Raw genomic sequence first — 10,269 nt, 5'->3', positions numbered from 1 at the left:
TTGAAGCCTTGGCTACTAAAATAAACATAAGCGGTGGGATTATCCCTTAAAATAGAATAGCAATTCTTTGCCGTAAAGCTTGACACCAATAACACATCACCACTTGGTTGTTCCACGCCAAAATTGGTGTACGGTGTAACCGCATTACATTCTGAGGCAATAACTTCTTTCCATGAAGAAGGAATGCTTCCTATAATAGAATCATATGATGTTATAATAAATTGTCTGGATATATCAATAAACACGTCTTGTACAATTTCAACAATGGCTGACTTAAGAAGAAATCCAACAATCACACCATAAATGATATCCGATATTTTAACAATACCCTACAATGACGACAAATGTAATTCAATATTAGGATTTGAGAACAAAGTTTGGTTAACAATAAATTTATAATCAAAGGATACTAATCCATTACCACCATTAATGTTATTCATGCTAATAGCATTTCCCTATAAAAAACGGCTAACTTTACAAGAGACTGTCTATTATATTTTATGAAGAATTATTCATTTCATAATGACAAATCGTTATATTTATTGAGAAATAACTGCATAAAATATATCCAAGAACAACTTAGCTCATCATTAAAAACTTTGGATAGCCAACAGGACCGAAAGGAATCCCTTCTGCAATGAATTAAAGGAATGTTTAGACCCCCGTCATATTTATGCCCGAGTATTGTAGACTCTTTAATCCGAGCCCCACAGAAAAGATTTAATGGCATCCTGTATATCCGAGCATGCCCATTCAGGGATGCTTATTATCCGAAGCTCATACCAAAGCAAGGAAAGACAAAATGTATTTATCCTAACACTTTCCTCGACTAGTGATAATTTTCTACCTTTCCACATGTTAATAACTTTTTCAAACTTACCAATTTTAGAGTTCCAGTTCAGTGACTCACATTCCCGTTATGTGGTCCTAGATAAACTACCGTTCAGAATTGTAAGAGGCATGTCTAACATATCTGTATTACAAAAGGCTGAGCCTGCTATCAAAATTTCGGATTTTTCAACATTAACCTTGGCCCCGAGCAAGCTACAGTGTACCGGTGTTGCCAGGCGGTCACCCATCCAAGTACTAACCAGGCCCGACGTTGCTTAACTTCAGTGATCGGAGGAGAACTGGTGTTTTCAACGTGGTATGGCCGTAGACGAGAGAAGGTGAATATAACCCGTAGTTATGCTAAACTCAAGTCCGCCGAAAATTGATTTCTTTTCAAAAAGGCGTCTACAGCATCCGCTGTTCCCAGGCGGTCACCCATCCAAGTACTGACCGTGCCCGACGTTGCTTTACTTCAGTGATCGGACGACAACTGGTGTTTTCAACGTGGTGTGGCCGTAGACGAGAGAAAGCGAATAAAACCCGTAGTTTTGCTTAACGCAAGTCACCCGAAAATTGGTTTCTTTACAAAACGGCATCCACAGCACCCGGTGTTCCCAGGCGGTCACCCATCCAAGTACTGACCGTGCCCGACGTTGCTTAACTTCAGTGATCGGACGACAACTGGTGTTTTCAACGTGGTGTGGCCGTAGACGAGAGAAAGCGAATAAATCCCGTAGTTATGCTTAACGTAAGTCACCTGAAAATTGGTTTCTTTACAAAAAGGCATCCACAGCACCCGGTGTTCCCAGGCGGTCACCCATTCAAGTACTGACCGGGACGGACGTTGCTTAACTTCAGTGATCGAACGAGAACTCTTTTTTTTCTTTTAAATAAATTTATTCAAGTAAAATTCATTACAAATATCTAAACATCATATGTGTTATATATCACAGAGTTTTATAAATATCAAAATAGTTACAAGATCACAGTGTCGATATGATTATCTAAAAAAAATGATACAATAGAGGACAAATGATATAATAATACATTTACTAAAATTCTTACATCACACAGTTTTGTAAAGATTTAATTTTAATATGAATGTCGATATAATTTGCTAAAAATGAAACAATAAAGGTCAAATGATATAATAATACATTTGCTAAAATCCTAAAGTTATTTTCACTCCATCAACAATAATAAATTGATTAAAATGCAAGAGATTCATAAAATCGGCATAACCATATGTATTTAATAAAATCTGAAGATGATTTCTCATTATTACCTTAAACAGAGAATATAAATCCATATCTCTATTTGCCGACAGAAAGTAGGTTCTTCTTTTGACAATAGCTAACCTTAAAGAAGCAAATAAAACTATTAAAAACACAGAGTATTCACTTTTTTCAGTCGGATAACCGAAAATTATCCAATTGTTGTTCAGTGAAGCCAACATGTAATAATATGGTCGTTAAAATATCAGAAATTTTGTTTAAGCATAGTAATAAGGAAAGACATTCACATAGCATGTGTATAGTATACTCAGCCAAATTAAAAACTTTGACACTCGGGATTTTTGGGACTAGATTTTTAATATTTGGTTTAAGGCAACCATTTTAGTGTTATGTTGTGCACAGACGACCTTGACATCAACATAAAGCAAGAATACGTCTCGCCGAAAGTCCTTGACATTGATAACGTTCGTGATGTCACAGTACCCCCAAAATAAAATTCACAGACTTGGAGAACAATCGGAATAAAGGGTTTAGTAACGGTTGTGGCCTCCTCTACGGTCTCGTACTGCCACACAACGTCTTCTCATGGATCTCAGAACATTAGTAAACACTACCCGAGGAAGACGTCGCCACTGCTCAGCAAGAGCATGTTGAAGGTCCTGCAACGTCAGTGGTGGATTCACTTGCTGACGAACACGTCGACCCAGATGTGTTCAATAGGATTAAGGTCGGGGCTAAGTGACGGCCAATCCAGGACTTGGACACCGGCATTTCTTAACAAATTCTGGGTAGCAATTGCTGTATGGGGTCGAGCATTGTCTTGTTGAAACGTTAGTCCAGGCCCATGTCTCTGCATAAACGGAAGAAGAACAGGTTTGCAAAATCTGATCCCAGTACTGGACAGCATTTAAGTTCCCTTGGACAACAAGAGGAGAACGTCCATGTGCACAAAAAGAACCCCAAACCATGACGCTGCCGCCAACAAATCGGTCAACTTCTTTGACGCATATTTGAGCGTAACGTTCACCTCGTCTGCGGTACACTCGGACCCTGCCATCGGCAAATCTCAAAGTGAATCGAGATTCGTCACTAAAGACAACCGAATTCCACTGTCTTTGAGTAAATCTTATGTGTCTTGTGGCCCATACAAGTCGGTTACGGCGATGAGGAGGTGTCAATATTGGCCCATTATAGGGCCTCCGAGCTCGAAGACCAGCAGCCTGCAAGCGATTTCGAACAGTTTGTGCAGTTACCCTTCCACCAAACATCTCTCTACTTGTGAAGGTTGCAGTGACAAATCTGTTTCTAAGATGACGTAATCGCATTGCTTGATCTTCCTGGAGTGACGTCACACGTGGCGCTCCCGCCCTTGGGCGGTCGGCAATAGTTCCAGTTTGAAGCATTCTCATTCTAAGATTAATTATTGTCTGGCGTGAACAATTAAAGGCTCTTGCAACAGTGACCACAGACTGACCAGCATAGAGCCTACCTATAGCACGTAGACGTTCTACATTTGAAAGGCGCGGGATTTTCTAACAAAGATGAAAATAACAATTTTAATTTATTTTTCCAGTTCAAGTTACGTGTGCGTGTTCAGTTTAACAAACTTGCATCGATTGACCTCACGATTTTGTGTTTGCACGCGTTTTTCAGGTTTTTCATCTTTATATGCTCAAAAGTCACGTATTTTATGAAATTAAAGGCTTCTTACTACTTACTATCGTTAGAAACACTTTAAAATTTATTTGACTTACCAGAAAAAAAAAATTGTTGAAATTCATCAGTGTCAAGTGTTTAATTTGGCTGAGTATAGATTCACTAGCATGTATATTACACAGCACGGGCTTCTAATAAGATTAGAAATATATTTTCGACTAGTGGTCCAGATAAAGTTATGCGAAATAGAAAAGTCATTATCTATCATTTCAGAACTCTTATATTTATAAAATACAGATTTCCTTATTTTTTTCCAATTTGGTTTGTAACCTCTGCTGCTGTAATAAACATAAGAAGATGGTTCAACAAATCTATTATCTCGTATTAAGGAGAAGCACTTTTTAGCTGAGAAGCTAGAAAACGGGTAGTAAACACTCGTCAAGAGACTGGACATAAAAATCAGTAAATGGCCTTAAAGGGGAAGATGAGGTACCAATTATATGCCTCCAGTTTTCTGGAATACTACTCAAAATATTCTTATAAGACACTTCAATGATGTTACGTGATTGATCTGGAAAATCTGTATTTATAATTTCACAATCGCCTCTGGCGGGAAAAACCCAACAATGTCCCCATATATAATATCTGCGATTTTGACAATACCCGAAGCCTTAAATTGCATTAACAACGAGGATGGAATTTTAACTTTTATATTTAGATTTGAAAACAAAGGTTGGTTAACAACAGAGTCATAATCATCAACTACAAACTTTGAACCATTATTAATGTTATTCCAAGCAAGTAAAACTTCAGCATAAAAACTTGGAATTTCAGATATCTTACTTTCATAATTCATGAAAAGTAATTCACTGGAGAAACAAAGTTGATCATATTTCTCAAGGAAGTATTTCATATAGTATTTCCACGTGAAATGTACATCTGGATTAAGAAATTTTGATAGCCAACACAAGCGAAAGGAATCTCGTCTACAATCTATTAGCGGAATATTAAGACCGCCATCAAATCTATGTCCAAGAATAGAAGATGCCTTAATTATTGTAGGTCCTTTCCCCCAGAGAACGGACCTTACCAAACCCTGTAAAATGTTACAGGCCCAGTTTGGTATACTAATAATTCTCAAAGAGTGCCATAATAATGAAAGACAGAGAGAATTAAGTACAACACTTTTACCCACTAATGTTAACCTTCTACACGACCACATATTTATTACCATTTTAAATTTCTCGATTTTACTATCCCAGTTTAAGAATTCACATTCGATCCCGTTTGTTTGGGCCTAAGTAGATACCTAGAATTAATATGCTATCATGCAATACTTTAAGAGGCATACCAAGGACAGTTTGATTACATGATGCTGTGCCTGCTATCAAGAGCTCAGATTTCTCAATATTAACTTTAGCCCCGGACATTTCACAGTACCTATTAATGGTTCCAAAGGCATAATTGACAGAATCAAGATCAGCTAGCGTGAGCGTGACGTCATCGGCATGCTGATAAATAAGGGACAAATCCTCCACATATGGAATAGGAACACCCCGAATATTGGGATTTGATGAAATAAGCGATTGTAGAGGTTCAACAGATAAAACAGAGTAGGGCTGCAATGGGACATCCCTGCCGAACTGATCTCAACACTGGAAAAGATCTAGATACCTGTCCATTTACCTTAACACAGCTTTTAATATCATTATATAATGTCTTAATATAAACTAAAAATTTAGATCCAAATCCCATACATTCTAGAACATTAAAAAGATAACTATGCGAGACCCTATCAAAGGCCTTCTGAGAATTTATTTTCAATAAATACAAGGACAACTCTTCTACATCAACATAATCCAAGACATCCCTAATAGCACATACATTGTGGGCTATATCCCTACATGGTATACATGGAGTTTGCGAAGTGGAGACAACAGACGAAATAACATTCTTAAGGCGGGAAGCTAGATATCTTGACAGTATTTTATAGTCAACATTAAGTAAGCTGATTGGTCTGTAATTCTTAAGGTCAGTTCTATCACCCCTATTTTTATAATAAAAAAAAACAGTTATCATACCCCTTTTCATACTAGAGGATAACTCCTCACACATTAAAACAGTATTAATCACATTAAAATAAATATCTTCTAAAAGGGACCAAAATCTTAAACTTCTACAGTCAACCCATCAACACCAGGAGATTTGGTTTTAGACATACCTTTCAGTGCAGATAAAAGTTCTGATTTTGATATGTCACCATCGCAAATGTCACTTTCATCCGGGGAGAGAACTCTTTGGATATTCTGTCGCACACCGTCCTTATCATCGGCTACTGAGTTGTCCCTTGAGTAAAGGTTAGAATTAAACAACTTCGTTTCTTCCAAAATTTCACCACTATCAGATGTTAGATTACCGTCATGACCTATTATTTTTTTAATTGATTTATTATCTTGTTTTCTTTTTTCACGTTTTAAAAAGTATTGGGTACATCGGTCAGAATCAAACGATTCCTGGGATTTAGACCAGAGAAATGCCCCAAAAAACTCATGCTTTTCATAATTAGCTAACTCGCTCTCAAGCCCAGCCAAAAGAACTTTGTTATACTAAAGACGACGCGCAGCACGATCATAAATAAAGTTTAAGGATTTTTGAAGGATCCAATACCTTTCCTTCGTCTATACCTCAATGTGGACGCATATATAGTTTGTTTTTTCAAAACATACTTAAAGTTATCCCACCAGATCAGAATATCACTCTGAAAAAGTGGACAAGACAAGAATTTAGTCAAGTGTTCCTCTAATAGGACACGATAGGCCGGATCAGACAACAAGGAATTATTTAAAACCCTACTACCTGGACCCCTATCAATACTTCGCAAGTTGATTGAGAGGGCTACAAAACTGAAGCTACTGTGAAAAACATAAGAAGTAGTGAATACACCACATATAACATATGAGCGATTACTTTGAATAACACTAGTCAGATTTGTCATAAATTCATTTTTTTCTTTAGGATTATTCGGCGCATAGACACATATTAGATCGAAACACACCGATTCCTTAGCAAACGTACATATACGTAAACGACCTGTATCATCTAAGGATGCACAAGATACATACTCAACATAATTTCTGGCTACCAAGATGGAACATCCACGACGATGACTGACAAAAGGTTCATATACTGTTTCAAAAAGAATCACTGTACAAAAAGCCAACGATTGCCTACACTAATCGATTTTATGAAGAGCTTCATATACACCAACCAAACATAAACAATTCATTCGGACCAACCTCCAAATTGACTGAAGATGACACTCAAAGGTTTGAACAAATAATGAAAAAAGATCTACATCTCCAGCCTGACACATACAAATACTTCGGCGTTTTATAATAGAAAGTGTTGCGGTAGAAAATAACAATACAAGAAAGAGGTTGTACTCCAATCTAGACAGCGGATATCTAAACAACAACCATTCTATAAATTGCTCTGTAGTATACCCTACATTTAACAGAAGAGTTAAAAGAATATCTTCAATTTTATCTTAAAATATCTTGACAGATGGACATTTACCAAGAACATGAATAATTGTTTCACTCGCGTTACTTTTACATAATGTACAAAGTGGACTATCAATAACATGTGCGGCGTATTTCCTGCTGTTTGTCCAAACAATATTGTGGTTCTCCCTTGTCAGTGATGCAGGACGGAGGGGCTGACAAGGAAAGCTGTCTAGTCGTTCGGATGGGACGAAAAACCGAGGCCCCGTGTACACATTGGCGTGCACGTAAAAGATCCCTTGGCAGTTGGAATTCGATATAAGAGTAAGCCGTAGTGCCGCTGTCCGGGCAAAATTTCCCTCATAGCACACTGTATGGCGTATGCCCGTCTTCATTAGCCCAGGTTAGGAGTAGGACGTTAAACCCCATTTCATTTCATTTCATTTCCAAACAATATTAGGGCAAATGGAAAAATCATTGTCATTTCCGAACTTTTCAAATTACAGTAAACGGATTTGCACACTTTCGGCCAGTCAGGATTGAAACCTTGGCTACTAAAATAAACATAAGAGGAGGGTTTTACAAAGAGATTATCCCTTAAAATAGAATAACAATTCTTTGCCGTAAAGCTTGACACCAATAACACATCACCACTTGGCTGTTCCACACCAAAGTTGGTGTACGGTGTAACCGCATGACATTCTGAGGCAATAATTGCTTTCCATGAAGAAGGAATACTTCCAATTTTAGAGTTCCAGTTCAGTGACTCACATTTCCGTTTATTTGGTCCCAGATAAATACCTAGTATTAACATACTACCGTTCAGAATTTTAAGAGGCATGTTTAACATATCTGTAGTACAAGAGGCTGAGCCTGTTATCAAAAGTTCGGATTTTTCAACATTAACCTTGGCCCCGCACAAGCTACAGTATACCTCAATGGTCTGGAAGGCGTGATTAACTGATTCAAGGTCATTCAACGTAAGAGTTACATCATTAGCGTGCTGATAAATTACAGATGGTACAGTGGAAAACGGAATCGGGATGCCACGAACATTAGGATTAGACATTATAAGAGAACGAAGGGGCTCAACAGACATTACATATAACAAAGCCGCAATGGGACACCCTTGACGAACTGACCTTGATACCGGGAAAGATAACGAAATATGGCCATTAACCTTTACACAACTTTTAATGTCATTATAAAATTTTTTGACAAGTTTAAGAAATTTAGGACCAAAACCCATACATTCAATTACATTAAAGAGGTAAGTATGAGCAACCCTGTCAAAGGCCTTTTGGGAATCAATCTTCAACAGGTACAGAGGAAGATCTTCATCGTCGAAGTAATCTATCACATCCCTGATAGCACATATATTAAAGGCAATGTCTCTACCAGGTATACAAGACGTTTGTGAAGGGGAGATAACCGATATGACGTTTTTCAGACGGAGCGCCAAACACCTTGACAAAATTTTACAGTCGACATTAAGAAGACTAATCGGCCTGTAATTCTTGAGATCAGATCGATCCCCTTTGTTTTTGTAGAACACAGATATCACCCCCCTTTTCATACTGGATGACAATTCACCATCTGAAATAACAGAAAGGACCACTTTATGATAAACGTCTCCCAGGAGATCCCAAAGCACCAGGTAAAATTCAACAGTCAATCCATCAATGCCTGGCGATTTATTTTTCGACATACCTTTCAGTGCTTTTAACAGTTCTTTTTTAGTAATGTCCTCTTCACAGAAATCCGTATCTTCCGGAGTTAGTACATCAGGCACGAGACTTTTCACGCGATCCTTATCAACAGTAACGGAGTCGTCGCTGGTATACAATCTGGAATAAAATGACCTGGTTTCCTCAAGAATATCGAAAGTATCAAAGGTAAATTGCCCATTTTGTTTCCTTATTTCACTAATCACATTACTTGTTGGTTTTTGTTTCTCTAATTTCAGGAAGTAACTTGTACAGCGATCCGATTCCAAGGCATCCAGTGATTTGGACCGAATAATTACACCATGACATTCACGTTTTTCATACTTAATTAGCTCTGCAAGACAACACTTGTCGTATTCTACGACGCTTCGAAGTTCCATCACAAGAATGGTAAATGGTACCTTCCCAAGGGTCATTGTTTTCTTTAATAAAATCAACATCCCAAAATGTTTCTTGGAGACATAATATCCCTGCTCATAGTGAATTCGCTAACCCTAATAGGCTTTGCATTTTGGAAACACTAAGGAGTCCGGCAAAATTTAATGATAATAAGCATTATAAAAATAGGAAGTTTATTTTTTGATATTCTTTCCATGTTTAACCACAAGCTTTTTAACAAAACCTTTTACAACTTCAATTTTCGGTTTGACTACTATTCGCCGTCTTCTTCGAGTAAATGATTTAGCTGCCGTAGGTGTTATGAAACTAACACTATCAGAATCCCCCTTACTCTCTACCCAGTCCGATTCCTCCGCCAAAAGGTCACTAACACCACCAGGAGGATCTGCTGAGCTGAACTTCCTAAGCGTTCCATCACTAACAGATGGCTCGAAAACACCGCTTGGGTTTATACAGTTAACAGAACCAACAGTTAACATGATTCCGATATCATCATCAGAAAGATTATCTCCAATCCCCGTACCAGGATCACCTTTATTATCCTCTGCAGCGTCATTTCTCATAATCATACCTTCACCATTCATGTTTCTTCCCTCAACATCATGGTGGACATCATCACTACCTTCAGCGTCACCAGAAACCGAGGATGACTCCGCGATATTAACAACATATCTGTTAGGAACATCAGTTGCGCCACGGTCCCACTGAGCTTGGGGACGACATCCACACTCCGAAGAAGGTAACCTGCAACCTTCACAGACAGAAACAGTGCAGTGGCGTTGAATGTACCAGGCGTTTTACATCGTCGACATACCCTGCTGGGACACCCTGCCAGCAGATGTTCATGTGAAAGGCAATGGAATCATACCTTCTCTTGGTGGTCATGCCGAATGCTGAAATATTCAACCCCCGTCTCAG

General features: G+C 38.1%; 3 pseudogenes; all 3 read right to left on the bottom strand.

The window, feature by feature from the left end:
• Nucleotides 1-1,041: 1,041 nt before the first annotated feature.
• Nucleotides 1,042-1,161, bottom strand: LOC126813584 (5S ribosomal RNA; annotated as a pseudogene).
• Nucleotides 1,162-1,233: 72 nt separating this feature from the next.
• LOC126813587 (5S ribosomal RNA) lies at nucleotides 1,234-1,352 on the bottom strand (annotated as a pseudogene).
• Nucleotides 1,353-1,424: 72 nt separating this feature from the next.
• On the bottom strand, nucleotides 1,425-1,543 carry LOC126813585 (5S ribosomal RNA; annotated as a pseudogene).
• Between the last annotated feature and the right edge of the window lie 8,726 nt (nucleotides 1,544-10,269).

Source organism: Patella vulgata, chromosome 2 (assembly GCF_932274485.2).
Source record: "Patella vulgata chromosome 2, xgPatVulg1.2, whole genome shotgun sequence".
In the NCBI taxonomy this organism is placed as follows: Eukaryota; Metazoa; Mollusca; class Gastropoda; family Patellidae; genus Patella; species Patella vulgata.
Note: the sequence above shows the minus strand (reverse complement) of the source record. Positions and strands in the feature narration are given on the sequence as shown.